Here is an 18,288-nt window from a genome sequence, read left to right on the forward strand (position 1 = left end):
TCGGATAGAAAATTGGATATTTTAAACTCTAATTTAGTTGTTGAAAATAAGTGGTAAATCAAACAAAATACTATCATAAACTATACCAAAGTAGCACAGGAGATGGGAATGAGGAGGAGGACTTACAGGATGAAATGTAAACTTTAGACCATCTCCAAGTCACTCTCCAAATTAGTCAGTATTGGGATATCTACTTCTGTAAATGTGTTACTTAAATAGGATTCTTGAGCTAAGTGAACTTTCGACCACCTCCTGAGAGCAAGAGGTAGGACATAGTTTATGCTCTTATGGTACCTGAATTTCTTCTCTACCATTTTCAAGGCAAATAATCTCTCAAAGAAAGCAATAGCAGTGAAAACTTGTCATACATTTGATACTGAGTGCTGTGATTGCGGGAATTCTGTTTATTGATAGCTGTGTTGAAAATATAAGCCATCTAAAAGACCCAAGATATAGTTAAGTTCTTGATTAAATTAAATGTCCTTGTTGAAATTTTGGATATTGCAGATACTGTGAGGTTAGATCCACTGATCAGTACTTAAGATGTCAGGGAGATTTTCTTGCTTAAGATTATTTTCTTATTCTCAGTTAAGAGATTTCCTTGAAGCGTACAAATTTGAAACCCGGCTAAGGACGTGTGCGATATATGTGTGTATTGGGGGAGGAGGGGGATGGAGGTAAAAGTTTGTGCAAGTATGTGTAAAATACATCGACCTCCTCTCCTACATGGTGGTGACTGATTTTCATACAACCCCGTGTCACGTTCCCTTCCTCACAGTTGGGAAAACTAAAATCAAAGGATACAAAGCCGGTAAATGACAGAGGTGCAATTCCACACCACATTCCTCTGGTTTCAACATCTTTACACATTCAACTTATTTGAGCCTAGTTTATTTCATAGTTATTGAATATTGTAGTTTTATATATAGATATATAAACATATGTTTATAAACATATATAAACATATAAACATATAAATATATATAACTTATAACATATAAACAGATATATATATAAAACAGAATTTGCCAGTTTCAAATAACTTGTGACTAGTCCTTCCTGAGTGTTTGAATTTGTTTCAGTCACTTATGCCTTAGGTTTCAACATAAGCTGTCTCTAGATGGAAAATGATTTTACACGCTTCAAATATGATACCTCAAAAACATGGCCAGAATCAGAACATTTAAGTTATGATATTGGAAACGTTTTCAATCTACGATGCCTCTGCTTCCTGTCTTTTGACAATACAAATGTTTCAGAGGGCATTCTTACATATAACATAGTTTCTCTACAAAAACAAACCCCCCTAAAAAAAAATCCCAGTAAACTATTGAGGGGGGAGGAGTTCTCAATTAATATCAGTTACATTTTATAAATAACCTGACAACTATTTTGAAGTTTGTAGAGCTTCTATGTCTTTTTGGACTTCACAGAAAACTCTAATATCCGATTTTTAAAAGAAATCTTAATGATCAGAATTTCAGGGCTTAATTATATGTGTTTTCGGTGTGTGAAATTTCATTAAGTATATACTAAAGGCGGGTACTTTTCTATACTTATGTAGTTCAATTCACATGTTTAAAAAGTCATTTATTTGCTATAAAGAAGAATAAATCTAAGGGCTATTCCCAGCAATTTTTTGCTTACTTATCTTTTCCTTTTTTCTATTACATGTTTTTATAACTTAAGAAACTAATATACATGGAAATCTTTTCTATAATGGTGACTGATGAATTAAGATATCTGAAAAGTATTTTGAAGTGCACCACCAAAAAGAGGCTATGTTCCCTGATAGTAATTATCACTCACATTCTTCTGAATATGTGTTAAAAATAAAAATGCATATATTTTAATTTATATGAACTATTTATACATATAAAAATTAAATATGGAAAGGGTCCTCCATGATATATAGTCTCCTTCAGGTGGATCTCAGGTTTTGATAATCTTGTATTAAAGGACTGTTCTGTACTGCTATCTACCAGAGGCTTTATTAAATAGAAATAACAAGTAGTGCTGATTTTACCTCTCATAACAGAAAAAAATATAGAAAAAGTTCTCTGCAGCGTGTTTCAATAGGAATATTTTTTTGCTTACATGCATCACTTTGAATCACAGGAAATATCTGATATAGGATGACTGTGATTCTGACCGCCGAGGGAACACTGCAGATTTAGGTGTGAAGCATAAACACCCCAGAGATTTCTAGTTTACCTTGGCTGTATCTTTTTCTTCTGTTCTTTACCTGTGTTTTCAGTCAAGTTTTGTCTTGATGAAGATTGTATTCATAAGAAAGTAAATTTTGGTAGGAAAAGAACTAGTAGATTGTGATATTTTTTAAATGATATAAAGGATAGCTTGCATAATTTGGTAGTGGGTTTTCAGGGTCTTCTTTCCAGAAAGAAGAAAAATTGATTTGAAACAAATGGTAAACAAAACAACACGTCTCAATTCAGTCTTCGGGATCTTTATTTATCGTTACACATCCCTTGGCAATGGAAGAGAAATTGTCCAAGTCACTGAGATTTTAGTATGTCAGTATGTCATTTTGTAGGGAAAAGGCAGCAGATCCCAAATTGAAAAATTGCTATTATTTAAAACAGCTAGATGCTTGTGACCGAAATATAGAACTTTCACGTATGACTAGAAGCTCGAGAGAAGTTAGAATGTGCCAGCTACTTCCATGTGTGTGCATCAGAATCATTTCTGAGCCAAAATTAGAAAACTCGAAGCTATAGTTAAAGAAATAGCAGCAGAATTTATGGCCACTAACATCTAAATTGTGATTTTCTTTTATTAATTTAATTCATTGTTTATCTCTGATGCATATGCAAGAGTTCCTGAAATCTTTCAGACCCCTGTGGTTTAATATAAATCTCAAAATATTAAAAGCATCTTGTAGAAAATTAGAAAGCAGATGAGACACTTCAGGACTCGAGATAATTTTAGATGTGTGCATTTTAAAGCAACTTCAACACAATTACCCTCTGCTTGCTCTTAAAAAAAAAAAAAAAAGAAAAAAACTTACCTCTTTAATTTGTTGTGCTCTATGACAATTGCTTTTATAACTGGTTTGTAAAATACTCACTGGCTTGAAAAAAATGGTCATCAGAAAGGCTTGAGACCTATTGAATGCTGGAAATATCAAAGGTCACATTCATCAGGTATATTCATCACAGCAAATGATAAATTGCAACAAATGTTGTTGATGTAATGGATATAAGGCAGTGAGTAGAGAGTTATCAGGTTGTATTTCACTGCACCTTTTCTCATCCCCATGTCATGTGTTACTTTTGCATTTATAAATTCAAGTCTTTCAAGTTAATGACTGCAGGTGGCATAATTGTTCCAAAGGTATTATAAGAAACAGCTTTATTTGAATCTCTGACACATCATATATTTTATGCAAACAGCAAAAAAGAGTATCACCTGTTTCATTTTCATTGGGCTCGTATCCCTTAAAATATACAGCAAAGGATCTTGCTGAGCTTTCCAAATTACCACCAACATCATTGAAAAGATGTTCATGTGTCGTTGAAGTGCCAGAGAATTTAGAGTCAGGGGACCTGGCCTGACACCCTGCTTCTGCCACTAACCTGCTGTATGAGTTTTGATGTTCTAAAAAACCTTGACATTCTCAAAAATGAGGCTGATAACAGGTGTCTTTGGGAATTGTTACAAAGATTAGAGAAATTGCCATTTTCAGTGCCTCGCAGAAACTAGATTTGCAGAGGATGCTGTAGTTGTTATTACTCTAAACATCATCCAAATATTCAAATAAAAAACAACATTGTAAGTGCTTTAAGAAATAGAACATAGAGATCAAATTACTGTGGTTAAATAAGGAGGAATTTTGCAAAGAAAGTGTGAATTTTAGACATCAAAATTTATCTTAAAAACATTTAATACAATACATGTAGTACTTTTCATTTGGATATATTTAACATATTTCTAGTTTAAAAATAACAAAATTATCTTTAACCACATGTAATATTTATTGAACTTTATTAACTAGATGTCCAATTCAGTTAATAAAAATACTTTGTTGGATGACTTCGCCTTTAATGTTCTTTGAATTTTTCATTCTATTAAAGTTTAATTTTTATTTGAATACATACTTTAAAATTCAGGTACATGGTAGTTTCAATTACTTTAATATTAATAGGAATGATTCTCAATACTTACATGTTTTCTGTTTTGTATTTTACAATTGATAAAGGGAAAAGTCAATATTTTTAATTCATTAAACCATCTTGTTCACGAATACAATTGTCCCTTCTTGAAAAAGCACTTAGCTCTGTTTTTAAATAACAAAATTCTGGATCGTGATTGAGTTTTAATTGAAATAAGGTATCTTATGTAAATATATCTGGTTTAGGTGCATTTAGAAAAGAAAAGTATACTTGATGATATTTGAATTATGACTATAAATTAGTCTTAACAGTTTTATGGTGTGATGCAGACTAGTCTGATTAAAACAAAGATGGAATTGCAAATAAAGTACTGCAAAAAGTTCATTTTGCAACAGCAATGTTCTAGGTCCAGTGTTAGTAGGCCTGCTATACTTCATGGTTGCATAAAATAATGGAAAATAAAATACAGAGCAAATAATGTATATAAGTTACTATACAAATTTTAAAAATGAAAATTGTCATGTGTGATAAGGTTTGGGGACAAAACTGGGAAAGTTTATTTTTCTAAAATTTAAACAAGGCAAGTAGGTTTTTCATGATAATGGTATAAGACAGTCATACAATAGTTCATGAAATATGTTAATTATTATTATTATTGTTGTTGTTGTTGTTGTTGTTTCTTTTTTTGCATTGAGATGAGTACATTATCCACTATGTTTTCCCTTAGGACATTTTCCAACTCGAAGGTGGCTTGGGGCTCAGAGCATAAGGAGAAGGCAAGATATGAGGGAATCCTAAGGAATTCACAAATCTAAAGAAGAAAAACATTTCCATTAAAAAAAAAGTCAACTGGAAAATTATGTTCTAGTTTGTTTCATAATATTTTGCCTTCTTTACCAACAATATATGGGGAGTTCCAGTTGCTCCACATCCTCATCATAACTTGGCTTTATTTCTTAATTTTATTTTTATTTTTTAATTTTTTAATTTTTATTTATTTATGATAGTCACACAGAAGGAGAGAGAGAGAGAGAGAGAGGCAGAGACACAGGCAGAGGGAGAAGCAGGCTCCATGCACCGGGAGCCCGACGTGGGATTCGATCCTGGGTCTCCAGGATCGCGCTCTGGGCCAAAGGCAGGCACCAAACCGCTGCGTCACCCAGGGATCCCCTATTTCTTAATTTTAGCTGTCCAAAAAGGAATATAGTAATATTTCATCATGGCTTTGATCGCATTTCCTTATTTCCTAACAATGTGGAATAGTTTTAGGTGTGTTCTTATTTGCTATCAGTATGGCTTCTTTATTAAAATGTTTATTATGTTTCTTCACAGTTTTTAAATTTGACTTGTGTTTTTTACTATTGTGTTTTGAGAGCCATTTGTATATTCTTAATATAAGATTTTGTTGGATATTTAATTCCGTCAGTCTGTAGTTTGCTTTTCATTTTCTCAGTGTCTTTTACAGAGCATTGTTTTCAATTTTTATAAAGTCCAATGAACATAGTTTAAAAGAATATGCTTTTGGTGTAATGTTAAAAAACTATTCACCTGGTCATGAAGGTTTCCACCTATGTTTTCATTTATAAGCTTTATAGATTTTTATTGTATTTATTTATATCTATTAATCATTATGAACTAATTTTTGAATCTTATTTCAATTGTGGTTCATAATTTTTTTCTGTGGCTTTCTATTATCCCAACATTATTTGTTGAAAAGGTGATGGAGAGATATGCCAGTGGCATTAACTTAATCTTATCTATTTTAATCACATCTTCTTTTTCCAGCCTTCTGGTTATTGATAATCTCTCTCTCTCTCTCTCTCTCTGTCACACACACGCACTATAAACACATTTATGATGTCTGAGGGAGGCTTTGGATAGACATAGATGTTGAACTTAGAATTAAGAAGAAAGACAGTGGATTGTTGAGAATTGTGCCTGGTATTTACTTATAAACTGGAAAAACTGAAGAGTCATTTCAAGGACATAAATGACCTCAGAATTCAAATTCTGTAACAGGTAAACATGAGACATTTAGACATATAAGATTTATTTATTTTTGTTCTGGTAATAACGTATACGATGTCTGTATGTTTCTACACATAAATAAATATTATTTTATTTGTACACAGCTGGTAAAATGAATATGTGTGAAACATATTTATTATTCACACTATGATCTTGTTTGAGGTTTATTAGAATACACACCACACACACACATACATATCCTGGAATTTATTCTTAAGGTTTGTCTGTAAATTGAAAGAGTATAGTTCCATGTCTTATATAACTGTTCCTATTAAAAAGGGATTTCTTTAAGGAGATGCATATGCAAAATCTTAAAGTTCTATGGAAGGAGCATTACTAAATAAACACAATGGTAATGTGGCATGAAATTTTCTTTAAGCTTATGATAATTCATGCTACTGAAAATCGGGAAGGTCATTATGCACGTTTGGGAGAGATACGGATATCGCACACGAATGAACAAAGTGAAACTTATTGGTTGAAGGTTGTCCAAATAGACCAAGAGTGTGGGTAGAGTCCACCTCTTCCCCATGATTGCAGCACAAATTTGATTTCAATTTATTATTGGCAGCCTCAATGCAAGAGAAAGTTTTGGTCTCACTGTGTCTAGCATGACTTTCAAACCTGTCCTCTTCTATTGATGCTGAGTTTGGTCTGTTATCATGAATTCAGGCTTCTGTAGATTTTATATCTGGGAAGTAAAGAGGATCAGGACATAGGTAACATTTCATATACTAATCTTAACACATCAGAGCAATCTGAGTTTTAACATGGGCCTTCTGAATAAATTCCGAGACTTTTTTGAGTGCCTCAGATCTAAGCCTGATGAGTAAAGACACAGAGATAACTTCAATTTCATCCTCACATTATTAACATTACAAGCTAAAATACTATAGTAATAGAGAGTTCCTATGTATAACACAGCCACTTAATAATGATCTAAGCTGGGATCCCTGGGTGGCGCAGTGGTTTGGCGCTTGCCTTTGGCCCAGGGCGCGATCCTGGAGACCCGGGATCGAATCCCACGTCAGGCTCCCGGTGCATGGAGCCTGCTTCTCCCTCTGCCTATGTCTCTGCCTCTCTCTCTGTCTCTCTGTGACTATCATAAATAAATAAAAATTAAAAAAAAATAATGATCTAAGCTACACATATAAACGGTTATAAGTTTAGACTCTGGAGTCAGGCTTAGCTGACATATTTCTTTTTCCAGGAAAATTGTTTCTGGAAGCCTTTGTCCCAGGATATCCTAAATCTCCCACAATCCTTTTAACCTTGTAGTAATGAATGCATGTTTACCTGTCTGCATTTCTTCCTCAGTAGAAGGAAAGACCTGAGGACAGAGGTCTCTTCTATGACTCCTCTATGTCTTACCCATCTTTGCATACAAAGCAACTAGTATGGTATCTGACTCATAGTGGCTAGTCAACAAATGCTGTTAAATTAATGAATGGAAAGGTAAGGCTGCAGAAGTACATGGTGTGACAATATATTTATAAAATTTTCAGGAATTTCATGCTATAGCAGAAAATAGAGATGTTTAGCAGTGTACAAAATCTCTTCTGAATCCATAAACACTTGCAATCTGAAAAATGGGTTCTTTGATAATCATGTGGGTCAGCACCTAGCACTGGATTCTGTTGGCCTGTAATGTGGCTGTCTTCTTATCCACTCAAGAAGGGTTTGAATGAGGCTGTGTGTCCTAAGATGGCTTCATACATGTGTGTGGCAGTTGGGGCTAGTTATTGGTTTATAGTAGGCCAACCTAGGCTTATTAACTTGACAGGAGAAGAATTTCCAGCAGCAAGTGACAACTCCCACACTGTGAGTGCTTGTCAAATTTCTACTTGAGTCTGGTTTGCTGACGTCCTATCAGCCAAAGTAAGTCATAGGGCCAAGCCAAGAGTCAGTGTAAGAAGGCTATGAACACCAGAAATTGTGATTCACTGTGGCGGCATTGCTCTATCATCTTATATATGTATGAAGCACACTGTATCCGCAAATTCATCATCATAGACACAACATAATGCACAGTCTGAACTATATCTGGCAGTGAAATCATGTCTAATTCACCATACATTCTATTCAGGAATAAAAGAACAATAACAGCAAAAAATAGACAAGGTGAAAAACCTTCCAATTATTAGCATGTATTGGACCAGGACTTTTAGCAAACCATTATGAACCATATTTTTTACTGGAAATATAATTGGATGCCTAATTGGAATACTTTTCAATTCAGCTAGATTTTTCTTAAAGTACTTATGCAACATAACCTAATTATCAGGCAATTCCTGACTTATGTATATTTCATCAATTTGTTCATTACTTATGTGTAGTCAACCCAAGATGCATAACTGCTGGAACTCCTCTAAATGTATTATCTCCCCTAAGGATTTCTATTCATGCCAGGAAATCTTTCTCCTCCCGGTCTTCCCACAGATTCGTTTAGGTAAACCCCAATAATTCTTTATGTCAGCTTTCTCCTGAAAAATAAGAGCAACCTCCCCTCTTATTAACACTTACAGCATCCAGAGCCTTCCTTATGACATCACTTTCGCAATACATAATTTAGTCAAATGGGTGACTGTTCTCCCTCTACTTCAAAGCAAGCTCTCTGCAAGAAAACCCTTATCTTGCTTATATTATACCTCCAGCATCTAAGGTAGGTGTCCAATAAGTATATATCTATTGCAAACACATATTAATAATTCAGATAAACCATGGATATTTGAATGCAAGTCTGTGTGAATCTTTGTATCCTCAGAGCCTAACACAAGCAATGCCTACCATAAGTGTTCAGTAAACATTTATTAAACTAAATTTAACTATTATGGATTTGATAGGCTTTTGGTCTTGTGTAATAACCTAACTACCACATCCAACATTGTTCCTAGAGGGAAAATATGTTCTGAGTTCTACAAATCTTCTAGCAAATGAACTTTTGGAACTCAATCTGTTTGTGAGTTAGAGGACTGCCTGGTATGCAAAAATACATATGATAATTGCTTAGCAAGTCAGTTTTTCAGATGTTCCATTTTCTGACTGAATAATCTAGATTACTGTGAATTGCTGCCTCTATTATTACTATTTGCCTGGGAGGGGCTATGAAACATATTTTAGAGCATAACCTGAGAGTTGAAGAGAGTATGGAGTATAAGCTAATTTAAGAAAAATATATTTATAATAGAATGGGGTTATTTAAGAATATCTTGATTCTATATGTAAACATGTCATGATTTACAAACTGTGCACAGATGTGAAAAAAACTGTTATTTTGTAAAGTTGAGTTCATCTTTACACTTGAGGCCATAATCTGCCTAGAGAAGACTGTTGGTTTTATCCTATGCGTCACTCTCAGTGTAAAACGTGACTCTTCACCCAAATTCACTTCTTAGTCTTAGTTATCATGACGCACAGTTTTGTTTCTTTTGGAGTACATAGATAGTCTTTCTGAAATTCTTCACCTTCTTTCTTCTCTTCTTTATTCTCAGTAGGAGTTAAACTTCTGAGATTCAAAAGAGGGGATAATATATTGTTGTAGTGTCAGAAAAGCAACATTGTTGAAGAAGACCATTGACTCCCAGACCATGTCTTTGCCGAGTGTAGTTTGGCTGTCACCATCGCTGGCTCTCCTACAACATGTGACAGGCCTCTTCCAGCTTCAGTGACTGATGATCTTGAATCTTGCCTTTATTTACTGAAAAAAGGTTATTGTATTCCATAGCTCTCTCAAACCTAGTTTTTACCCTGTCCACTTGTCTTCTCAGGATTTCTGCTCTATGTTATGTGGAACCACCAAACTTGTGATAGATTTTTATTTTTTATGCCAAAGTATGCAAAATCTGTATGTAAAATACCAATTATTGCTCTCCTGCAAATAGACCTTGGGTGGAGAGTAGGACACCCAATTTCACAGTCTCTTGCAGCTCAGAATGGGAAGCGAGACTAGAGCTTCACTGCTAATTTTACTGATGCTCATTTTTTTTTTTTTTAAGATTGACTGATTTATGAAGGGGAGGGGCAGAGGGAGAAGGTGAGAGAAACTCTAAGCATACTCTGTGCTCAGTACGGAGACCCACAGGAGGCTCAATCTCAACCCCAAGATCCCAACCCAGAGATCAGGACCTGAGTGGAAACAAAAGTTGGACTCCTAACAGACTTGGCCACTGAGACACACCACGTAATGCTCACTCTACTTGAGTTTTATACTATCTTGCCTAGATCTACTCATATATGCAAATATTTGGGCTGTAGTGACAAAAAATGTGAGTTTCTAAGACTATACTCACCCTATTCCTGACATAAATAAAGATGGAAAATGGTCAAAATTTTGATTTGCTAAAATTCGCCAAATATGCTAGTGAAATCCATTTACATGTGATTTCAGCTATACAGGAAACAACATGCTATGAATAAGAAAGATTTATGCAAGAAATGCAAGAATATCATAATGTTTGAAGATTAATCAGTATAACTCACCAAATGAACAGAATAAGAGAGAAAATAATACAATCATCTCAATGATGCAGAAAAAAAACATTTGAACTATTGCACATCCATTCATGATAGAGACTTCCAGCAAACTAGATATGCAAGAAAGCCCCTCAATCTAATAAAGGCTATCTATGAAAAAACAAAAAGCAAAAACAAAAACTTGAGCTGATATTGTTGAATACATTCTTCTTAAAATCTGGAACAAGGGAAAGATACAAACTCTCCTCACTTCTACTGTATAATGTAATAAGTGTCCTGCTGATTTCAAGTTGTCCAGAAAAACATATAAATGGCATGAAGTTTGGAAAATAAGAAATCAAACATTTTTTATTTGCAGGCTACATGAGCAGGGAAACAGAAAGTCCCAAGAAACCTATAAAACCCTCCTAAAGAATGTACATAATAGTTACTGGAACAAAAAACAAATTTTGTAAAATAACCGAATAAAAAGTAAAAAAGTTTACTAATAATCAATTGCATTTCTCTATACTATCAAATAACAATTAGAATAACTGTATTTTTTTGGAAATTACATTATTAAAACTATATCAAATTAACACTGAAATTTAAACATTTAATAATAAATTTAATCTTTGCAGTTGACTATATGATTGGTAGTAATTTGATCATTGGATAAAGTAAAGAAAACTGAGGCATAAAATGGAAATCCTCCTATAATGTCTTACCATGTTAGGAGTCTTATTCACCTAATTTCCCACAGATAGTACATGAAGCAACCAGAAGTGAAATCAAATTAAAGAATTATCAGTTAAATATAATGTTTAAAATAAGCTTACTTTTAAAATTCTAGACTCTAGAATTATACCAATAAAAAATGAAATAAGCCTTGAGCAACCTATGGTATATTTCACAGTGAGTTTTTGCTCAGTGTAGGATTTCCTTTGACTAAATAAATCAATACCCACCAAAGAAGGCTAATTTTAAATTTCTGAGGATTGTCCTTGATTTAGTTCTTCTTGTTAGTATTTCTGGCAATAATGTGTGGGTGTGTTTGTGTAAATGCTTGAAATATACATATATTCAGTTCTATTATATGTACTCACAGTAAGTTCACTGCTTTATTTTTTAAATGTCATAAATTCATTTAACTCAATATTTTAAATTAGATTTATTGATATTTTATTTTATATTTTGTCTTAAAAAGGCAGATTTTAAATTATTATATTCTAAATGTGATTGTTTATTAAATTTTAGTCCCAAAATGATATATCAAGAGATTAGCAATATATTTTGCAGATGCTTTACATATTAAACTGCACAGACTTCATATAAGATTGCCAATAATGTAAAACCACATCTAAGTAATAAAATTAAGTCATTATTAGTAGGTACACTTGACTTGAGATGGAAGATGTGTTAATGGCTGTTAAATGAGCTACAGTGTATAAAGATTTATATTATGAAAGGTGTTTAAATGATTTCAGGGATAAATATTACAACTAACATAATCATGGGGCTCTGATTTGTAATGCTGTTATTCTTCAATATAACTTTATACAGCAGGAGAACTAATTCTTGAAAGAATTTGCCTTTGTGAGTGGAAAAATAATGACTTGTTAGTAAACAAATAAAAGAGGATACACAACAACAGATCAGAGCTGTCATCTCCCAAATAAAAGTCTGCTTTATATTTCAAAATAATACATCACTATATACTGAAAACTATAGGAATTAGTCCCACTTGGAGTTCATTACACTTTGGATATTTTAGAAGATGCAGTTAAAACCTACGTTCCAATTTGGATAGGTTCTAGTAATGATAGAGATTTTACTAGATTTATAACTGTACTAAAACTGTACATTTGTATTTCTAAAATTATTTTAACGCTGGAATTTAAAATCACAGCATACTATTACTTACCATGAATTGAGCCCAAACAACTTGGAACTATCTACCAAAATCTCCAGTTAGGCATCTCCTACATGACTCCCTTCTTGCACTCTTTGCCCTTTGCATTGTCATGTTATTCAAGATTGGAGACATTTCACCTGGTTGTGCTCTCTTACAGCTGCATGTTGTGTAGCAGAAAACGATGTGGCAACCAAATCCCAATTTTGCTTCTTACTACTCTTTTGTTCAGGGCAATTTAATTTTCTAATCAAGAAATATGTGTTTGAATACCTATGGGAGGACAACTTTAGCCAAATTTCTTCTACCAAAATCTCTTAGGGGTCTTGTCAAGCTTTGTGTCCTTTTTCTTTGAGTGGGCACCACAGTACCTTATGGTCTTTGGGATTTATCCTGAGTACAGACCAAATGTGGATGCAATGTTTCCAGTTCCTAGCTTCCTTACTTTTCTGAACATAAGGATTTTACTAAAAATTAAGTAAATAAATACACATATCATTTTCTTTTTAGAAAAAGGGGTTAGGAAGGTTAGATTCTATTGCAGATAAAGTAGATTATAAAAATAGATGACATACATTTTGGAAAAAGTACACATATACCTAATATTACATATGAGGTCACAGGCCTGGTGTGGATGGCTCAGTCAGTTAAGTGTGGACTCTTGATTTCAGCTCAGGTCATGAACTCAGTGTGGGGAGATCCAGCCCCATGAAGGCCTCATACTCAGTGGGGAGTCTGCTTGAGACTCTCCCTCTGTCCTTCCTACCACTCATGCACTCTCTCTCAAATAATAAAATAATAAAATAAAATAAATAAAATAACATAAAATAAAATAAATAAAATAACATAAAATAAAATAAATAAAATTAAAAAATGAAGATCACAGACCTCACAAAGTCCTTATCATAAATATTGTTGCAGAACTTAATATTGGCTGGTAAGCACACTCAATAACGTAGTTCACCTTTCATTCTAAAGGAGCAACTGAAGCCCCGTTGGTCCTCCGCTCTTCTCTTTTAGTACTAAATTTACCAAACTTCATAAGTCTTTCTGACTCCTTCTCATTCTCTGTGACAAATGTAGGAACCTAGTCACGTAGATAATTTGCCTTTCTAAACTAGGCATGGTATATCTAGGGAATTTGTTCACATTTCATAGATTTTTTTTTTTTAGAATACTTTAATAAAATTATGGAGAAATTGTCTTTTCTATTGCCTGCCAAATAATAGGTCTTAAATCAGCATTAGTCACTACAGCCCTCGTTGTGCTGTTTCTTCCTTTATCATTGTGATTATTATTTTTATGTTCAGCCAAGACTTTTTCTCGTTTTATTGCTTAAATCTTTACTTGGTAAGTTTACTATTATCCTTTAGTGTGACAGTTAAAATATCCTGTGGTGATATGTATTCTCACTTAAATATTTACATTTCTAAAGATCCTAGAACATGAACTTATGGAGCTGGGGAAAGAAAAGACAGCTTTTTCAGCTCATCATCTGTACCATTTCTTTAGAAACAAAATTCTTTAATTTAACAACGCCCTTTAAATTAATGAGAAAAGATTTTGTGTTTTTTTCTAAACAAAGAAGCCACACTCCCTTCCTTTACTGTTTATGTTCCCTTCAGAGTTAATCACACTGGCGTTTATATTTCCCAGAAAATATATATTAAAACTTCATGTGTATTGAGGGTATTCTGAAAGCAAGTAAGATCATTTCAATGAGCAAAGTTGATAAGAGAATGTATCATCTCGTCCAAATCTTGCTGAATTTAAGATGCTACTTTTCTTAACATTTTATCCTAGAGAAATCAATGCTAAAGTTTTAGATAGAAAATAATTCACAGGCAGCCCTGGTGGCTCAGCAGTTACTGCCGCCATCAGCTCAGGGTGTGATCCTGGAGACCCGGGATTGAGTCCCACGTCGGGCTCCCTGCATGGAGCTTGCTTCTCCCTCTGCCTGTGTCTCTGCATCTGTGTGTGTGTGTGTGTGTGTCTCTCTTGAATAAATAAATAAAATCTTAAAAAAAATAACTCACAGTATATATGTGTATTTGGATGGAATGATACACACTTTTAAAGATGGAAATTATAAAACTAGGGTAAATGCACTGAAGCAAGTGAAAAATTTCAAATTTGGGGTGTTAAAAACTAAATCTTCATACATAGAAAGTCAGAAAGACATTTTATGCCATGCTCAGAGAAAATGATAGATCCACATTTCTGTGTAAAAGTACAAATGTAATTGAGGGCAACTACTTAATGTAAAAGCGAAATGTGCTAGGGAAGTTGTTCTCCCAGCATAGATACTGCTAACCGAGCTTTTTTTTTTTTTTTTCAGCTTGGTAGACAATAGCTCTGATCACAATTTTCTCTAAACAACAACCTATCATTCTAATGCGTCTGGATAGCTTTCTCGTATATTACAAAATCATTTGAAAATATATGTTGGGCCTTATGGTTTTTACAGTAGTAAAATGCCAAGTACATCCAAACGAGGAAGAGAAAAACAGTTATTTATTTCTAACTTATTGTTTTAACCATCAGTAACTGCGGCATCAGGGTTCATTAAACAATAGCTGGTTTTCTACAAATTCAGTGAAAATAATTTGAAATTTCCGTAATACTTTGTTTTGTTATATTGCATATTGGTTTCTACGAATAACTAAAAGAGACAAGCTAAAACAAAATCTAGGATAATGGTAAATAAAGCAATTTGTTTCACAGTTCACTTAGATGGTGGAAATTCATACCAGAATGCATTTTAGAAACTCATCAAAAATAAGCATATCTAAGCTTGGTAATTTCAATGTGGCATATTTTCATTTTAATAGATTTTTATTAAATTCATAAAAGTTAATGGACTAGGGATTAAGTCATTATGAACTCTGTCCCAATTGTCTATTATTAATAGCATCACAATAGTGGTGCCATTGTTAAATACTTCCATTCTAAATGCCTCCTTTTAGTCAATCATGATTTTTCATCTCAGAGTTGCTACTCCAACATTTCTTTCAGATGACTGTGTTTCTTGTTTTGAGTCTCTAAGTTTTCAGAAAAGTCAAAGCTTTGATGTTCATGTTATATATTACAACCATAAGTATACGATGTAAATTATGCAAAAAATAAACACATGAAGCTTATTTTTTGTCTTTATAGGTTAGAAAAACATTACTGGCTACCCTAGTAATACCATTACACAGAATTAGGGGATGATCTCTTTAAAATGAGAATCTAAATTAATCTTCTTCACAAACATGCCTTGTCTGGGCTCTCTTCTTTACAAATGAATAAAATAAAAATGTAATTTTAGTTTAAGATAAAATTAAGTTTGTATCCAAGGTGTTCTCTAGTTTTGAGAACCACACTTTTTACTTATTAGCCACACATGGCCACCATTATCCCATCTACATCATGTGCTGGGATGTACATGAAGGACTGATGGAATTTTTCTTCCAGTGAAGCACATCTATTAGGTAGCTCATCTGTTCAAGTACAACTTGTCAATGATATAATCCAATCAATTAATTTATTTTATGGCTCCCAGATTTTTTTTTTTTTTTTGAACCATACCCTTTTGGAGATAATGCTTTTTCTTAGAAAGCTTTAATGGATTTGAGATGGGTCAAGGAGGAAGTTCATTATTTGGAAGTAATTTGTGGTTGGGTTGTGTACATATCATTGCTGCTTAAATCTACACTATACTTATTTGTTCATAAATAGTATCTTTTGCTGAGTTTGATAGGAATAGCTGCTTTAATGACTTAAAGACATTTAACGGTATATGTATTTTAAAGTAATATTTGACATAAGCGATGTAACATCTCTAGAGCATGCTTTTGGGAGCCTAATACAGTTGGGAGACCTGATTTGGATGTCCACATAGATTTTCTTCCACTCTGAGAGCTCAAAAGGACGAGCCCTAAGGCAACTTACTTAACTCTAGAATTTGAGAGTTCAAGTCCTCACGGCAAGATTAACTTTGTCCTTCTGGGCAGAGGCATTATAATAGCATCTTTTATTATGGAATCACATAACACTTTGTGACATACCATTCATCAAATAATAAAATAGGAACCACATTTGTAGTATAATCTTAACTGTGCATATAGAGCTTTTGTATTAGTCTACAGTATGTCCTGAAGCTAAATTTGATTACAGTTCCTCTAGCAAGATGTTTAAACTAAGTTGAATTATGTAGAGTTGTACTTATGGCTTAAATGGCACTCTCCTGTGTAATGTAAATAAAGTAGCCACTGTAGTGTACAACTATATGCATGTAAGAAAGAATAACATCAGATTATTTGGTACCCAGAGGTTTAATGTATCTTTTTTCTGGGAAATCCTTGATGCATTTAAAAATGTTCCATTGTCATATCAATAATAAGTATTATCTAAACCAAGCTTGCAGATTTTAAACTGAAAATAAGGCCGTGCATTTTTCGTCCATATACAGTTGTAATTTCTGCATCCCTTGACCCTTAAAGAAAGCATTGTAGACGGGAGAACAAATTAAAAGTAGTACAAATGTATGCTGTGAGTAAAATGCATAACGGGCTCATTATGCTGAAAAGGTAGTGGATTAAAATATAAATAGGTCTTAAAAGAATGTATACAAATTTATGACTAATAGATACACGATGGGTTCTTAATGGAAAGATAGAGGTGGTGAGGGTGATCAGATAAAATGTAGACACTGTCTTTTTATGATTTACCCTTACATTCCTATTCTGGAACAGTTATAACATTTCAGACAACTTTTTTTTTTTCCATAAGAAGAGTTATTCAAAAATAATTGATCACTGCTTATGAACTTATAAAAGTTAAACTGAAGGGATGGAAATCAGAAACAAAATTATTTGGCTTTCTGCCCTCTATTACCTCGATTAGGACATCAGAAAGTTTCTCTAAATAATTCAGGTTCAAAACAAACAGATTATGCAGTAACTTTGGAAAGCATCCACAATCATGGTAAGAGATTTTAATATATGCGCATCGGTAGCTTTAGATGCAACAATTTAAGGAAATTCATTTTTATATATAGAATATATATCGTAAAATGCAGAAATTTAACTAACAGTTAATCTAAACTAATATGGTCTGCTACAAAAATTCTAAACATTCAATATAAACCTTCCCCAACGTTGATAGCATTAAAGGTAATAAATCAGACCCCAAAATGTTAAATTTATTTAGAAACTTTAAATAACTGTTAATATAGTTCACAGGTTAAAGAGACAAGCATGGTGGCAATATAAGAGAGAGTTTTTTTATCTTAATCAAATTTATTTATAAAACAAATTTTGCATATACATAGTTCCTCAAAAGTTCAGGAAAAAAATTAGCAAACCAAGCCAAACGTAGTAAAGTAAAAAATATATATATTTAATATTAACATTAAATATAAATATACTTTTTTTTGGAAAAGAGAAAACAGAATTGAAAGTATCAGGCAATATATTTCTATATTTATATTGGTACATATAAATATATGTACAATTTTTCCATTTAAAGCAAAATACACTTGAAATTAATAATACAAAGACTAGTTTTGAAATAAACTTAATTAGAGATAGTACATTATATATATATATATATATATAGAAAGAGAAAGAGACAGAATTCTGGGGACATCCAGTAGCCACCTTCCATTTTGTATTCTCTCTCTACATTTTAGTTCAAGTTGGCATTGTTTCTGTTAAAATAATTTTACCAGGAATTTTTTACCTCTCCCATTTATTTCATTCAAGTCAACTCCATTAAAGC

The sequence above is a fragment of the Vulpes vulpes genome, chromosome 5, assembly GCF_048418805.1.
Source record: "Vulpes vulpes isolate BD-2025 chromosome 5, VulVul3, whole genome shotgun sequence".
Lineage (NCBI taxonomy): Eukaryota > Metazoa > Chordata > Mammalia > Carnivora > Canidae > Vulpes > Vulpes vulpes.